Raw genomic sequence first — 17,388 nt, 5'->3', positions numbered from 1 at the left:
GACTTAACTGTTGTTTAAGAAATTCTGCTTGGAACCTTTATTTACCTAATTCGTTTAGTGTTCACTTAAAGAGGCTTGGCTCTGATAATCGTCCTCTTTTTCTCAAATTTACCGAGATAGAACATCAAATACATAATAGGCCTTTCTAATATATTGTGGCTTGGTAGGATTTGTTGGAAATGAAACACTCACACAAACAACTTTTTATTGAAATTCAAACAAATATTACAAGAGCACTCTCACTCAAAAACAAGAACTACAACTCACTCTTATAAGACTTTGCTTCTTCACTCACTTAGAAGCTTTTAATTTTTCTTGATGCTTAAACTAAAATGGGGAGGGGTATTTATACTACTCAAGAACAATCCTACACCACACAAATAAAATAATTTAAACCATTAAAATATGCAAATACCTAACTCTCACCTAACTAAATTGATGTAATCAATGACATCAATTTAGTTTGGGTTTGGGTTTAGGCTCCCATAATGGATCAAGTTTATGATCCAACACCCCCTTGAACTTGATCTTGTGATTCTTAGTAAGTTCCTTAATCTTATGAAGTCTTCGCTCGTCAGTGGCTTGGTAACAATATCGGCAACTTGATCTTGTGACTTCACGTATTCAACTTCCACATCGTTTCTTGCAACACACTCCCTTATATAGTGGTAGCAAATATCAATGTGCTTGCTTCGATCATGGAATACTGAATTCTTTGCTAAGGCAATGGCTGACATGTTGTCGACACAAACCTTGGTAGGCACTTCTTGTATCAAACATATGTCCTTCAATATATTTCTAAGCCAAATTGCATGACAAACACATGTGACAATCGGTTGTTTTTTTGACATCCATGTGAAAGCAGTATCTCCCATGAAAAATACGAATCCAGTAGGGCTCCTTCGATTATCTATGTCTCCACCCCAATCACTGTCGCTATATCCAACAAGCTTGTAATCATTAGAAACTGAATAGAACAAGCCAAAGTCAATTGTACCTTTCAGATAGCGAAGAATTCTGTTTGCGGCTTTATAATGGGTGGTTGTTGGAGATTCCATATATCGACTAACCAATCCAACTGGTGCAAGTTAAATAGCGTAGACTTCCCACTAAACTTTTGAAGAATGTTGGATCTATACTTTCGCCTTCTTAATGTTTGGACATCTTGATCCCATATTTCGTCGGTGTGCTTATTGGCTTACAGTTCTCCATCTTAAACTTCTTCAGGATCTCCTTTTCATAGCATTCTTGTGAAATGAAAATTCCATCCTTTTATTTCTTAACTTCAATGCCAAGGTAGTACGCCATGAGCCCTATGTATGTAATCTCGAATTCCTTCATCATCACATTCTTGAATTCATTAAACATGCTTGAGCAGCTTCCGGTGAAGATCAAATCATCCACGTAGAGGCACACGATCAAAATATCTCCATCTTTGATCTTGATATACAAAGCGTGCTCGTAGGGACATTTGTTGAAGCCATTATCTTAGAAGTACTTGTCGATTTGGCTATTTCATGCCCTTGGTGCTTGTTTTAGCCCATAAAGAGTCTTCTTCAACTTCAACACCTTGTCTTCATGCCCTTTGACTTCGTAGCCTGATGGTTGCTGAATGTAGACTTCCTCTTCAAGAACTTCATTTAGAAAAGAAGACTTTACATCCATCTGATGTATCTTCCACTTGTTTTGAGCTGCCAAAGAAATGATTAGTCTGATAGTCTCCAATCGAGTAACAGGAGCGAATACCTCATCATAGTCAATTCCAGCCTTTTGACTATAGCCTTTAGCAACTAGCCTCGCATTGTGCCTTTCAATATCTCCTTTGGCGTTTTGCTTTGTTTTGTATACCCATTTGACACCTATCGCCCTATGTCCCTTGGGAAGTGAGGTAAGTTCCCATGTGTCATTCTTCTCGATGGCCTTGATTTCATCGTCCATCGCATATCTCCATTTCTTTTCTTGTACTGCTTCTTGAAAGCTTACTGGTTCACAATCAACAAACAGATAAAATAATGTAAGATTATCTTGTCGTTCAGTTACCTCATAGAGATCTCTAAGGCTTTTTGTACATTGCATAACTCTTTCACTTTGACTCCCACTTGACGATAACGAAGGTGATGAGTCTCCTTGAGTGGTTAATGTTGGTGAAGTGGGTGGAGTTTCAAGCTCTTGTTGAGGTTCACCTAGTTATTCCTTCATTATCTGCTCATCTTCTTCAAACAGAGGAAAGAAATTGAAGTCATCTGCATGAGAGTTAAAATCCATTCTCCTTCTTCGTTGAGGACCACATCTCGACTAATCACAATCTTCTTATTTTCTGGATTGTACAACTTGTAGCCTTTCGAATTAGTATCATAGCCGATGAAGATAAAACTCTCGCTTTTATCAACAAGCTTCATTATTCTCTCGTCTGGTACGTGGACATGGGCTATATTTCCAAAGGTTCTCAAGTGGAAAATGACAGGCTTTATTCCACTCCATGCCTCTTGCGGTGTCTTTCCCCATACATTTCTTGTGGAGATCAGTTTATCAAGTAGACTACACACGCTACTGCTTCCGCCCAAAATTCCTTGGGTAGTTTCTTGCTTTTGAGCATGCTTCGTGCCATGTCGAGGATTGTTCTGTTCTTTCTTTCTGCCACACCATTTTGCTGAGTGATCTAGGAAATGTCATTGGTCGACGAATTCTATTTGCTTCACAGAACTCTTGAAACTCCCTGGAAGTAAATTCTCCACCTCGGTCGGATCTCATGGCTTTGATCTTTCTACCGCTTTCTCTCTCCACTGCTGCTTTGAACTTCTTGAAGACTTCAAAAACTTCTGACTTCTGTTTCAAGAAATATACCCAGGTTTTTCTTGAAAAGTCATCAATGAAGAGAAGAAAATAGTTATTGTTACCTAGAGAGCTTGGCTTAATCGGTCCACACACATCTGTATGGTTGAGCTCAAGTGGCTTTTTGGCTCTTGTCTCTGACTCCTTTGGAAAGCTTTTCCTGAATTGTTTCCTGACTAGACACCCTTCACAAAGTTGGTCAGGATGGTTGATCAAGAATATTCTATTATTTGACATCGGCACTTTAGCAATGAAGTTATTCTTATCATCTTTTATAGAAAGATTATAATTATTCATATGAATATCATAAACTTTCTCTACCAGTTGCCCTAAACTTAAGATGTTACTTTTCATATTGGTAACATAGTAGACATTTGAAATAAATTGATGTCTCCCATCTTTCAAACGGATAAGAATGTCACCTCTCCCTTTCACTGCTATTGTGGAATCATCTCCAAACGAAACATTTCCACTTACTGACTCATCTAGCTCCAAGAACATGTCTTTCATTCCACACATGTGATTGCTTGCACCACTGTCAAGATACCAGGAATTTGCTTGGCCACCATCAGTTTCCTTTCTTGCTAGAAGAAGAGTTTCTTTGTCATCTGTCTTTTCCTCCACATAGTTGGCCTTCTCCTCAATTTTATTGTTGGGAACTCTACATTCTGAGGCATAATGCCCAAACTTCTGACAATTATAACATCGAACTTGAGATTTGTCATATCTCAAGTTCGGATTAATTCTTCCACAGCCTCGTGTTGAGCTTTCTCCTTTCTCATAGTTGTTGTTGGAATTGTTGTTGTTGTAATTCCAGCCTCGTCCATGACGTCGACTTCCACCTCGTCCATGGCCTCTACCTCTACCTAGGCCACGTTAGTTTCTATCATTGCGTTGGCTTTCATGCATATCCTTGAGTTGCAACTTGAGGAGTTGCTCAGTAAACTCATGCTTCTTCTTATGTTTCTCTTCGTATGCTTGCAATGATCCTTGGAGTTGCTCGATCATCATTTCTTCCAAGTCTTTAGTTTCTTCAATCGTCACAACAATGTGCTCAAATTTGGGATCTAACGAACGAAGTATCTTCTCTATTATCCTCACATCTTCTAACTTTTCACCATTTCTTTTCAATTGATTAGAAACAACTACTACTCTTGAGAAATAATCTAAAATAGACTCGGATGCTTTCATGTGTAAGGATTCGAATTCACCTCTAAATGTTTGGAGACGAACCTTCTTCACTTGCTCGTATCATTTGTAAGAGGTTTGCACCTTCTCCCACGCTTCCTTGCTAGAGCTTGCACTCGAAATGTTTTCAAAATCATCATCATCTAATGCTTGATAGATGAGGTAGAGAGCCTTCTTGTCTCTCTTTCTTGAATCCTTCAAAGTTGTCTTTTGGTCTGGTGTAAGAGTAGCAAAAGCATCATCATCTGCAGGCTCGTTATAGCATTTCTCTATGATATCCCACATATCTTATGATCTAAGAAGTGCCTTCATTTTGATACTCCAATTGTCGTAGTTGTTGTTGTTGAGTGTCAGAACTTGGAATGGTGCCATACTGTTTGCCATATCTCTCAATAGAATGAGATTTTGCAAAATCCAATTGCACGGATGAATCCGGAATGCCGAAAAACCTTGGAAAGGACTTGGACAACTCGGTCAATAGGCTCCAACTCGGCTGACTCGGCTCAACTCGGTGAGTCAACTTGATTTTCTGGCAGCAGTCTTCCGGCGGTGCGTGGCAGCGCGTCAGAACTCAGATTGGGAAGATTTTTGCGGCGTCGGATTCCTCTCGTCAAGACCTTCGATCTTTCCAACTCCCTTTGATGCCACTTTGTTGGAAATGAAACACTCACACAAACAACTTTTATTGAAACTCAAACAAATATTACAAGAGCACTCTCACTCAAAAATAAGAACTACAACTCATTCTTATAAGACTTTGCTTCTTCAGTCACTTAGAAGCTCTTAATTTTTCTTGATGCTTAAACTAAAATGGGGAGGGGTATTTATACTACTCAAGAACAATCCTACACCACACAAATAAAAATAATTTAAAACATTAAAATATGCAAATATCTAACTCTCACCTAACCAAATTGATGTAAGCAATGACATCTTCATCTAATTGATGTAAGCAATGATATCAATTTAGTTTGGGTTTGGGTTTAGGCTCCCATAATGGATCAAGTTTATGATCCAATAGGATTATCTTAACTTTTGACGTTTCTTGGAACCAATTTGGAAATGAAATATGGACATTAAAACTAATATTAAGCATTTCCAATCTGAGGCCAAGGTTTATAATTTGAAAACTTTCGATCACATTGGTAGAAAAAAGAATTCTTTAATGGCGAGGTTGTGCGATATTAAGTGCATTATTCATGTGAGGCAATGTGAATCCCTTAATGACTTATATAAAAAGTTATGTGGCGAGCTTGAGGTGTTTGACCAAGAAGAAAAGCTTTGGAGGCAAAAAGCTTGAACAAATTGGGTGCTCAATGGGGATCGCAACACCAAGTGTTATCATGTGTCCACCATGGCCAAGAGACCGGCTAACAAAGTGATAGCTCTCAAATGTGGCGATGGAACTTGGTGCACTGCTCAATTTGCAGTTTTAGGTATAACCCTTAATTTCTATTGAAATTTATTTTTGAATGATGGCAATTATCTTCGTTGTTATGAAGCTGGGGGTTTATTTTCGAAAGATGACCATTCTGAGTTGGAGAATCTAGCTATTCCGATTATTGCAAAAGAGGTCAAGGAAGCTATTTTTGGCGTAAGACCTCTTAAATCTCCTAGGATTGATGAGCTTCGTGCTGTTTTTTTCCAGAGGAATTGGTCTATTATTGGCAATTTAGTGTGCAAATATGTTATGAAAATCTTTGCAGATCCTTTCAGAGGATCTAAATGAGACATTTTTTTTTCTCTTCTTCCTAAAGTCTCTACCCCAGAATCAATGACTCAATTTCGGCCAATTAGTATGTGCATTGTTCTTTATAAAGTTGTGACTAAAATCATTGTTAATCGTCTTAAGACTTAAGTATCTTATGCCTCGATGGATTTCTAAAAATCAGACTAGTTTTGTGCCGATTGTTCCATTACTGATATCATTATTGCTAAGGAAATTGTTCAAACGATGAGAAAGAAGACTGGTAAGAAGGGCTGGATGACTTTGAAAATCAAACATGAAAAGGCTTATGAACGCCTTGACTAGTTCTTCATTGATGACACTCTTTAGGATATTGGGATCCTTGACTCTTTGCGTAATCTTATCCTCTAATGTATTTATTCAGTTTCAACTAAGATTCTTTGGAATGGTTCGATATCTAAGTCCTTTCGTCCTTCACGAGGCATTAGCAATGAGATCCTTTGTCTCCTTTTATTTTTTGTTCTTTTCATAAAGAGATTTGCCCAGAAAATTCAGGTTGAGGTGAATAGTGGAAGATGGCGGCTATTTCACAATTCTAAGCTTAGCCCATCAATTCCACACCTATTCTTGCAGGCGATATGATTTTGTTTGTTGAGGCTCCGTATGATCAATTGAGGACCTTGGAAGGTAATATTGAGAACTTTTGTAGGGTTTCAGGTCTAAAAGTTAATATTGCTAAAACTACCATCTATTTCTCTAAGAATGTCCCGAATGCCTTACGTGGCAACATCTATTCTTCTTTTAGATTCTCTGAGGTTTCTAATATTAGTAAATATCTCGGTGTCCCTTTCCTCCATTCTTGTATTACCCCAGTCTCTTATGATTACTTAATTCAAATAGTGCAACGTAAGTTAAGCTTGTGGGAAGTCCGAATTCTTTCACTTGCGGGATCACTGTTTCCAAAGCTATTCTTTCGGAAATACTGATGTATACGATGCAAACTGTTGTAGTACCAAAGAAAATTTGTTTGGAATTAGAATGTTTGATTAGACGGTTTATTTGGCGCATCTCAGAAGATAATAAAGGAATTCACCTAGTTCGTTAGTTTGTCAATCTAATACACAGGGAGGTCTTGGATTTCATAAGATGACTCTACAAAACGAGGTTTTTCTTATGAAACTAGCTTTTAACTTGATTGCTGCTCGTGATGCATTGTGGGTTCGCTTTCCTCACGCCAAATATAAATGTCTAGATGATGTGCCTTTTCAATTCTGAACTTGAAGTTGCTCTAGGCTTTGGAAAGGCTTAGGTATTGTTTGGGGTGATGTCCATAGTAATATATGCTGGTCCGTGGGTAATGAGAGAAACATTGTCTTTTGGTTAGATGCATAGGTGCCGAACACGGGTTCTCTTGATGCGTATCTTTTACCGTCTCATGCTATTGTTTTATCGGGAACTTATGTGGCAGACATGATCGATCCAGGTGTAATTGGCGTTGAAATCTCTTTCAAAATCTGCTCTCGTGGGATATTCTATTTCGTATAGCTGGTCTTAAAGGTCCGAAGGCTTCGATGACAAGTGTTTCTGTTGGTTGATCGGGCAGCATGGATAAGAAGTTTACTGTAAAGTCTACTTATATGATCCAAATGGGGTCTTCACTGATTTCCAGGATCCTATTTATAAAGGAATCCATCGGTATCGCGGCATTCAACGAATTAGGATCTTAATGTGGCTTGCTTGTTAAGGGAAACTCATGACTAATGCTGAGAGGTCGCGTCGACAGTTCGCCTCCGATTTGCACAAATGTAACAAAAAATGTTGATCACATTTTGCAGTATTGTGCGCCTGCTTTTGCCATTTGGATTGTCCTTGTTAAGAATGATGAACTTTCTGAGTTCTTGACTATGGATTTTCAAGAATGAATTGGGGATCACGAATAGGTAAGATTTTGCGAAAATCCAGCAAGATTAAGACCTTTTGTTCGGAGCTATTATATGAATTTATGGCCAGCTCGGAATAGCGTGATATTTGAAAAATGAAGATGTACAGAATGACTCTCTCTTGGAGCACAACAATCACCTTCTTGGAATTATGCAGCAAGCGTTGAACACCAATATTGCAAGTAAATGCAGCGACACTAACACTGGGCCAGGTTTAAACCAATGGAAATGTCTGAATATAGATTGGATCAAATTAATCACAGATGGTGCTCTAAATAATAAAAATGGTAGAACTTCTTGCGGTGGTGTTTTTCGCGATCATTCTGGTCAATGGCGTATAAGATTCTCCAAATTTATTCGAGTATACTCGGTCTTAGAAGCTGAACTTTGGGGCATATATATTGGAATGTCCATAGCCTGAGACTTGGGATTTAGACGTATCGTGGTCAAATTAGATGGTCTGAATTAGGGCGGTTCATGGACGGTTAATCGTACCGTTTATCTTAATCAGTCGGTTAACCGTTATAATGGTTATGTGATTTTTCTAACCGTAAGCTAACCATTAAAAACGATTAACCGTTAATGGTTAAACATTATTAAAAGTTCGGTTACAAGTTAACCTACGATTAACATATTACAATTATTTGTCAATTTTTTTTCATAATTCATACTAAAAAAATGTAGCACTTAACATAACTTACATAGGGTAAGTAAAAAAATAAAAAAGTGTAACACTTAACACATACTCAGGGATGGAGCCAGAACTAGATTTCAACAGAGGCCGAATCTTTTTAACAGCTTTAAGTTATATATATATATATATATATATAATTTTACCTTTATTATTTGTTTATTTCAAAAAATATAAATATAACATCTAACGAGGCAAGAACAACATTGATAATAAGCATTTTTAGTTCATCGATGAGCTTATATGAGGCAAGAACAACATTGATGATAAAGGATAACTTGGAAAAAATTATAAACATGTATGAGTTCTTTCGCTGCATCTACTAGTGCCAACTGTAAACGATGGGCAAAACAATGCACATAGTAAGCAAAAGCACACTCATTGCTAACTAATGCATGTAACCCATTCCACTTTCCTCACATGTTACGTGCACAGTCATAACCTTGGCCTCGAATATTGTTTATGTCAAAGCAATAACGAGAAAGAACGGAAAATATCTCATCTTTTAAAGTCACTGCTGAAGTATTAAGAACATGAATGATGCTAAAAAAACGTTCCATTACTAGACCGAAATTATCAACATATCGTAAAATAATAGTCATTTATTGTTTTCTTGATACATCCCCTGTTTCATCCATAATAACACAAAATTTTTCTTTACCAATTTCTTCACGAATTGCTCTCTTAATTTTCTCTGCCAGAATACATAAAATATCCTTTTGTATCTCAGGCGAAGTAAGAAGCATATTTTGGAGCATTTTCTAATACATCTTTTTCAACATCTTTGCTATAAGAGGTTCACGAGTTCAAGAAAATTTCCTCGATTAGATTAAGATTCACTTTCATCACGACATCTCATCGGTAGCCCTTGTAAAGCTAGCAACTATAGAGGTTTCAAGCCTAAGCCTATTATTAGCAATTTGTAATGATGTTTGCTTATACAACACTTGTAGCAGGTGTCTAGACTAATTAAGAAAATCCTCCAATTTTTGCTCAGCAATTTTACGAGGCGAATTAGGTTCTGAACCTATATGCATCTTAAAATAACAAATTTTTTCATTTACTTTCTTCCAATTTTGAAAACCAATTCATAGTGAAAATCTTGTGTGATGGATGACTATCTGGTTTGTTAAAAAGAAAGCAACTAAAACAGAAGGCAGCATCAATTTTAGGATAATATTCTAACCATGAACGAAATTGTTTACCAGGAAGTTTGAAATCGGCGAGGGCGAGAAACATGTCCATATTTTTTTAATTCAAAGAGTACTGGTTGATATGGACCCTCAGTAATATAAGCTCTCTGAATTGCATTTCTTTCTTGTTTAGAAGGATATTCTCATATTTGCTTGTGCTTACCAAGATCTCGTTCCAAGTAATTAGAGTTGGTACTTGATTTCTGATTTCTAGCTATCTTTAAAGGTATATCTTCCGAAAGTGAAACGTCAATATGTGTACCAGTTGAAATTTCAATTGTTGTACTTGTATTTTTTGAAGTTTCCCCGCTTTTTCTCTTAAGAAGCTCAATAATTGTTGGATTTTTCCCATTGCAAGGTGCATTTATATAAAATTAATTCACGGACATAAAAAAATAAAATTTAGTAATCACCATTCACCTTAACAATTATTAGATTAACTAAAGAATGCTAAAATTAAATATAAGATCAAATAATTCTAATTAAAAATTAATAAATATAATATTATTTAATTACGTACCTTTAAAAATTGAGTGTCGAACAATGGAGAATCATATTAAGCAATATTATAGGAGCTTTAGTCGATGAGAGGATGATTAACTCAAGGTTTTTCTATGAAAGATTTTAATATTTTACTCTATTACAATTATATTAGTACTAGGATAAAAAAAAACATAAAATTGGAGCAGGGGTCGGGGCGCCCTTGGGCCCCAAGGGTCCTCCGTCTCTGCACATACTTACAATAATGTAAGTAAATAAAATAAAAATGTGTAACACTTAACACATACTTATACCGGTATAAGTATGTACATCTCCCAATATCTTAGTACCTAACAATAAACATATAATTATATTGGTGTAAATATGTTTCTATATTTTCAATGAATTAAAAAATAAAAAATATTAAGTTATTTGTATACAAAATTTATTAAAAATAAAAATTATTAAGTTATTTGTATACAAATTTTATTACAAATATATATAAATTTACTTGTGTAAAAATATAATAAATTATAAATATAATTATAAATTTAATTTATTAACGGTTAACCGTTGGTTAACCATTTATCAAAATTCATAATTGTAACATTAACCGTCATTTTTAGCGATTCAGTTAACTGAAACTGTTTAGTATTAACGATTCAGTTAATTAATCTATTAAATATAACGGTTATATCAGTTAACAGTTTCAGTTTTTTTGAGCACTCCTAGTCTGAATGCAATAAATTTGGTGAAAGGTTTGATGATTCAACCGGGTGATCCAACTATCTTTTATTCATCGGCGAACTAGGAATTTATTATAGCTTGGGTTAAATATTTTTATTTTCCATAAATACAATTTTTTTAATTGAGGGTACTTGATAAATTTTTCTTTTTTTATTTTTATAAAATATATATTCTTTATATTAATTAATAATTAAAAATCGAGAAGTTCCGCCCATGCCTGTATTTATTCATGAACTTAGCAAGAAACAATGAGAGGTAACTTTCTCGCACGTTGGACGTGATGTTAATGCTGTGACAGATCACCTTGCAAAGATAGCGTAGTTGGGTAGATTTGATCTAGTTCAATATGCTCAACCTCCTCAAGATGTTCTCGATTTGTTGCATGTTGATGAGTCGAATGTTTCTTTAAATGTTAGTGAGCATGAGATTCCTGGAGATTGATTAGGGTTTTGGTACAAGTTTGAGTTCAATTTTTATGATTGTTCTTTGAGTTAATTTGCTTTTATTTTGATTTGGCTTTGTCAAGTTCATCTTAAACGTTTTTTTGTAATACTATCACGGGTATTTCTTTTCCTCCTATGAGATTTAGAAGAAGTTTTTAAAGTAGTAGTACTCTTTACCAAAAAAATATGGTAATATACTAGTATGAGTGTGATCTGTCCGATTATGTTAATTTTATCTTTAAAGGTGCTGAATTTTAATATTGATTATTGATGATGAAAAAAAAAATAATTATAAGAACTCTGAACTCCTACTCTACTTCTACGAGGGTCAGGGTTTAAATGTTCGTTTTGTTCCTGAATTAGGATTTTGTTTGAGGCGGCTAGGGCTTTGCTTTGGCATTCCTCTATAAATACAATTTTACACTGCCTTCTTTTCCAAGTTTTCTTTTTCTCTCATTATAAGTTTTTTTATTCTTCAACTTACAAATTTCTTAGTTTGTCCATTCAAACTCGTTATTTGATCCGAATTCTCATCTGGGTATCTTTTATTCTTCGCTGAACATTGAGCATTCATCAGCAGCATTCTCAAGTTATTCGTTTTGTTATTACATACTGGTAAGTTTGTTTGGTTGCTGTTTTCTTCATCAATTACCCATCTCATGTTTTTATTGCTTTCTTTTTATACTCCGATTGGCTTCCATTCTCATTTAATTCAGTCTAGTTTTATTTGCCCGTCTTTCTTTTATATAGAATTATCGGTTTCTTCGATTGTTATCTGATTGAGTTTTTGTTAGGTTTCAATCTTATAGCATTGATCCAACACAATTCAGCGGTTTGATTTTGGGAGATTAATCGAAAGTTTATTGTCTTGGGATAGTGTTGAATTCGATTTTAAGCATTTATCAATCGTCATTATGAGTTACCCTGAATCTTCTTCTTCGTTTATGAGATTGCCCCAATCAACTTTTGCTGGTACTGAAGCCATTGGAATTTGGCCTGAATCTGACCCACATTCAGAGGCTGAACCACAACAACAGCAACCTCCTTTCAAAAGACCTAGACTTTCCGAAGATGGTCAATCTAGTGTGGTGCAATGCTTGCCTGCAAATTCCTGGGCGCCTTTGAACCCTCCTGTCAACAAGGGAGCAAATAAAATCTTCTTTAAAACCGTATGTGTGCGAAATTTAGATTGGGGACTTGTAGGAATGTTGAAGGTTGCAACTTTGCTCTTGGCATTGAGGGTCTTCGCCAGCCTCCTCCTAATTGGCAAGAACTTGTTGGGGGTGGGCGTGCGGAGGAACAACATCAATCGGGTAATTGGGATGACGATCAGAAGATAATTCGTCAAAAGAGTAGTATGAGAGAAAGGGCATTTCCAATTTTATCTTAGCTGTCGTGGGTCATCTTAGCGTCACAAACTTTGTTTTCTTTTCACACGAGAGGCTATTAACAATATTTATGTTATAAATATAAAAAAAGCTACAAAAAACGATTATTTCTTTTTTTGAGAAACTTTAGGATTGTTGAATCACAGACTAAATAAATAATAAATATATAAATCAACGGAGCCATTATAGTATTTTAACTTTATCTAAAAAATAGAAAGGTGGTAATTGGATTATTTATTGATCCGGGTCTAATATATTCTATATTTTCTCTTTTTCTTTTTTCGATGAAAGAAAAAAAAAAGAGAATTCCACTGTAAAACCGTATGCAATGCATTCAGGAATGACATGGGGAGGTTTAGGAAGAGCTCGGGTATTAGCGTTGGCACAACAGGTCCACCCGCTGCTCATGGAACTCCATCTGATCAACAGGGAACCAGTGCCAGTAGGCCTGGAAACAGCACTGGTTCAGATGCTTTCCGGGGAAATATGAAGCCTGCGTATCCGGGTTATTGGAAAACGAAGTTATGCACAAAGTGGGAAATAACTGGTCATTGCCCCTTTGGTGAGAAATGTCACTTTGCTCACGGACAATCAGGTATGCGTCAACATTCATGTTCTGGCTTTGATTTAACTTATTTTTTTCTGCCATTTTACTTCCTAGTTTGAGTTTAAGATGGTTTCAAATACCATTAACAAGTTTGGCTATGACTTAAGGAATTCCTACTTTGAAACACTAAATATGGTAATGTTAATGCGCATACATTGGTTATATGCATATACTTTCAAGTGTTTGACTGATGCATTATTTGTCATGAAAACTAATGATGAACTTCTTCTCAAAATCGGGGTATTGATGGAAAATTTGTATCTAATTCATTGCCTGTTTTCGTAATCAGAGTTGAAGTCAATAGGCGTTCGTTTTGATGGCGACTTTAGGAACGCAGGTCCAGGTTTGACAATAATTGGTTCCATTGCAACAAAGATGCACAACCTTCCTGCATATGATCCACCTAAAGTGACAATAGATGCCCCTCCATCAAATGAGGAAAAACAGGCTAAGAAGTGCTTGCTTAAATGGAAGGAACAAAGAAATCAATAGGATTTATGGGGATTGGCTTGATGATATGCCATTGATGCACAAATTGCCCAGTCAAGTGGAGAGTTGAGTTTTGAACTGCAAATGCTAGTATGATTCTTTCGAGATTTTGGACTTCAATTGATTCATTTGAATAGAATTCAACTTTTTAATCTTCTCTTTGCTTTGGAAAATGAAGTGTCAGCCATTGTTGTTTGGCCCTTATAAATTAGAGTTTTCATCGTCTCTTCATTCTTTCTTTGTTGCCCTTATTTTCAGGGATTGTAAATTTGAGCATCAAATTCAAAGCAACAGTTAAGATTGTATTCAATCAATATTGTGTGTGTATATATATATATATATATATATATCCAATCAATATTGTGTGTATATATATATATATCCAATCAATATTGTGTGTGTATACATATATATGTCCAATCAATATTGTATGTATAAATGTTTGGATAATGTCAATTTAGGTATCTTCATGGTACACATCATAAATCATATGATCTTTTTTTTTTCTTCACTAAAACAATCATATTCATATGATCTTTCAGTAGAGTTTCTGCTCTTTAATTTCATTTCAGAGATGACCAGGGTGATCCAGTAAAGATGGTTCTTGCATTTAAATTTTGTTTATTATGTAAAATATTAATAATAATTTATTATTCAAATTAAATAAATATTTTATCTTATTATTAAACAAAAAATTCCAAAAAATCAATTTATATTAATCTGATTATTTCATCCCCGTCACCAACTCTCAACCCCTCTCAAATACTATAATCCTGAGCGAACCCAAAATTTCTTCTGCCGTCACCATGGCCATTGACCTTAATTCCCCTGTATTTGCAGGCAACCCTATAAGATCCAAAACCCCTAAACCGCACGACCCAGTTTCGCTTTCGTCAGCTTCTGAATCTCTCAAACTCCATCTCCACCAAAACCCAGAAAACCTCCCTCCTCCAAATTCTCCTCTTTTTCAAGGTCTTGCTTTTCAAAAAGGGCAGGCCTTTGGTTTCATCTTCCGTTAGAGGAGATGGTTCTGTTCCCAGTTGGCATCTGGGGTGGATCAGTTTGGCCGATTGTAAAGGTCTCTTGGGGAAGTATGGGGTTCAGTTGGCCGAAACGTCTTTTGTCTATTTGGGTTCAAGAGCCGATGAAGATGTTGTTTATTGGGCTATTGACGTTTCTGTGGATGCTGGGTTGGTTCCTGAATTGAGTTGCAGACAGCTTTGCTTTGTGGATCTTAGGACACTGATGATGGCTACTGATTGGACTGATTCTTGTGTTATGGGTGAATTGGCTATTGCTGGTCATGTAAGTGGGGCAAAAAGTGCTGATTTTCGATTCGTAATTCTATCATGTTTATAAATTTTAGTGTTTTCGTGCCTTTGAAGTTTTTTTTTTAAGTGAACGATATCATTGAAGTATCATCCAGTTGGCTTTTCTGAGTTTTGTATCAGTGTTTACAATATTATTACATTTCTTCAGGCAAGGTCATTGCTTGAATGGCATACAATCACAATTTTGTGGTCATTGTGGAGATAAAACCGTCCCCAAGGAAGCCGGGAGAATGAAACAGTGCTCCAGTGAGTTATGCAAGAAGAGTATTTACCCTCGTCTTGATCCAGTAAAGCATTCCCCGTATCTGCCGAAATTGATGTTTGAACTTTGAAATTTTAACCCTTGGATTTGCGGGGTGTCTCTTTAATGTTTCTAACTGATGTTTCTTGACAAATAGGTTGTCATCATGTTGATCATTGATAGAGAAAATGATCGTGCACTTTTAGGTAGACAGCCCCGATTCCCACCTCTAATGTGGAGTTGCTTAGCCGGATTCATAGAGGTAACTGTCTCCGGCATCTTCAAGCTTCTTATCATGTTTTATCTGTGATTTGTAAGGTTAAAAAAAGCCATGAGAAAGGAAGCAATTTACCTTTTATTCTCAACATCCTTGTTGAAGGAAAGAAAGAAAGAAAAAAAAATGCTTATTTCTGCGATTATATTCCTGATATCTTCTGTTGTCCTTAGCCAGGGGAAAGCATAGAAGAAGCTGTGAGGCGAGAAGCATATGAAGAGACTGGTATTGAAGTTGGAGAAGTTGTCTATCATACTTCTCAGCCATGGCCTGGTATCATTTTGCAGGATCGTTTACATGCATAAAAGCATTGTTGTAAAGTGGTGGTTTTTTTATTTATTATTAATTTTAGCTAGGAAGGTGGATAGAATATAGCATGTATAGGCTGATGGTAGTTTAGACTCCATATTGTTTGCATGTATAGGCTGATGCATTACTTTTCTGTTTAAACATTGTGCATTTGGAAGTTAGAAACAGAAAATCTGGTATGCAAAAAAGTTTTTGATAATTATCTAAGGCCTTGAAATATTTGCACGTTTTGTTTCTTAAACAGGTCTCCAGTCTGTGCAATGTTTATGCATTCCATTCGCTCCCAGTTCATATATGCATATTTATACCTGGTACTTTTTAAACATATTAGTGTGATCTGTTTTCAGTTGGCCCAAGTAGCCTACCATGCCAGTTGATGGTCGGGTTCTTTGCATATGCGAAATCTATTGATATAAAATGTGGATAAGGAAGAACTAGAAGGTACATGGACATGCTGAAATGTAATTCCATTTACAATTTTGGATTCCTCGTTGCTTTATTCTTTGAGATGATAGTTTTTAGTCCTTCCTCATTGTTGGAAATTTAGTACTCATCACACTTGTGCTATGTATTGACATGCGTAATGCATACAGAATACTTACAATGTTCGTAAAGATCCACTGTATTTTATTTAAATACTCGAAACCCCAGCAGCGTTCTCTGCCTTCAGCAAGCTAGAGCAAAGTTGTTTTCCATTATTGTGCTCTTGTACTTGTTCGATCAGGCTTAAAATCATAATGCTGAAACAATATGTTCATCTAGATGCACGGTGGCTCAGTAGAGAAGATGTGAGGAAGGCATTGACATTTTCTGAATACAAGAAGGCACAAAGAACAGCGGCGGCTAAAGTAGATCAGATGTGCAAAGGATTGAAAAAACAACAGCGACAGAGTTCAGCAGCAGACAAACGTGCAAAAAGCGGGGAACCCACTCCCATGTTTGTTCCAGGGCCATTTGCAATTGCCCATCATCTCATCTCAGCTTGGGTTAATAAAGATCCACAAACTGGTGTCGAAGTTCAATCGAAACTGCGTGGTGGTTTCGTTTCAAAACTGTAGCATTCTTATTCTCTTCCGGAGGCAGCAGAAGATCCCTTGTGCTTGTTTCAGTTGTCCTTGTATCCTTTGCAATAAGAATCACTTGAAATTCTGCCATTTATGTTAGAAAGCAGTTTCGGAAATTCCTCTATAAAGTATGACCATTTTCGTTTGTGTAATTTATGTTCATAATAAATGCTTGATATTAGAGCATTTCATCTTACACTCTCAAAGCATTCAAATTTAATTCATGTTTCCTCAGTTTACTATCATGTAAACTCCGGGAACTATGTTGAATGACTGAAAAAGGTGATTTGATCACGTGTCCTTGAAACTTGCTCATTGTTTGTTAGCTCAGGCATATGAAATTATTTTCTCATGCATTTGAATGAACTCCAATTTTGTATTAAATACTTTTAAACACAAATTTTTACAGTTTTGTTCTCGATTTAATCTGCCTATTAAGGTGATTTGATTCATACCCAAATCATGGATCATCATTGACAATATT

General features: G+C 36.0%; 2 pseudogenes; both read left to right on the top strand.

Moving 5' to 3' along the window:
• Positions 1-12,091: 12,091 nt before the first annotated feature.
• Positions 12,092-13,763, top strand: LOC120176726 (annotated as a pseudogene).
• A 673-nt stretch (positions 13,764-14,436) lies between these two features.
• Positions 14,437-17,113, top strand: LOC120176725 (annotated as a pseudogene).
• The last annotated feature ends 275 nt before the right edge of the window (positions 17,114-17,388 follow it).

This window comes from Hibiscus syriacus, unplaced genomic scaffold (genome assembly GCF_006381635.1).
Source record: "Hibiscus syriacus cultivar Baekdansim isolate YM2019G1 unplaced genomic scaffold, ASM638163v2 tig00112253_pilon, whole genome shotgun sequence".
Lineage (NCBI taxonomy): Eukaryota > Viridiplantae > Streptophyta > Magnoliopsida > Malvales > Malvaceae > Hibiscus > Hibiscus syriacus.
This window is presented reverse-complemented; position numbering and strand designations above follow the sequence as displayed.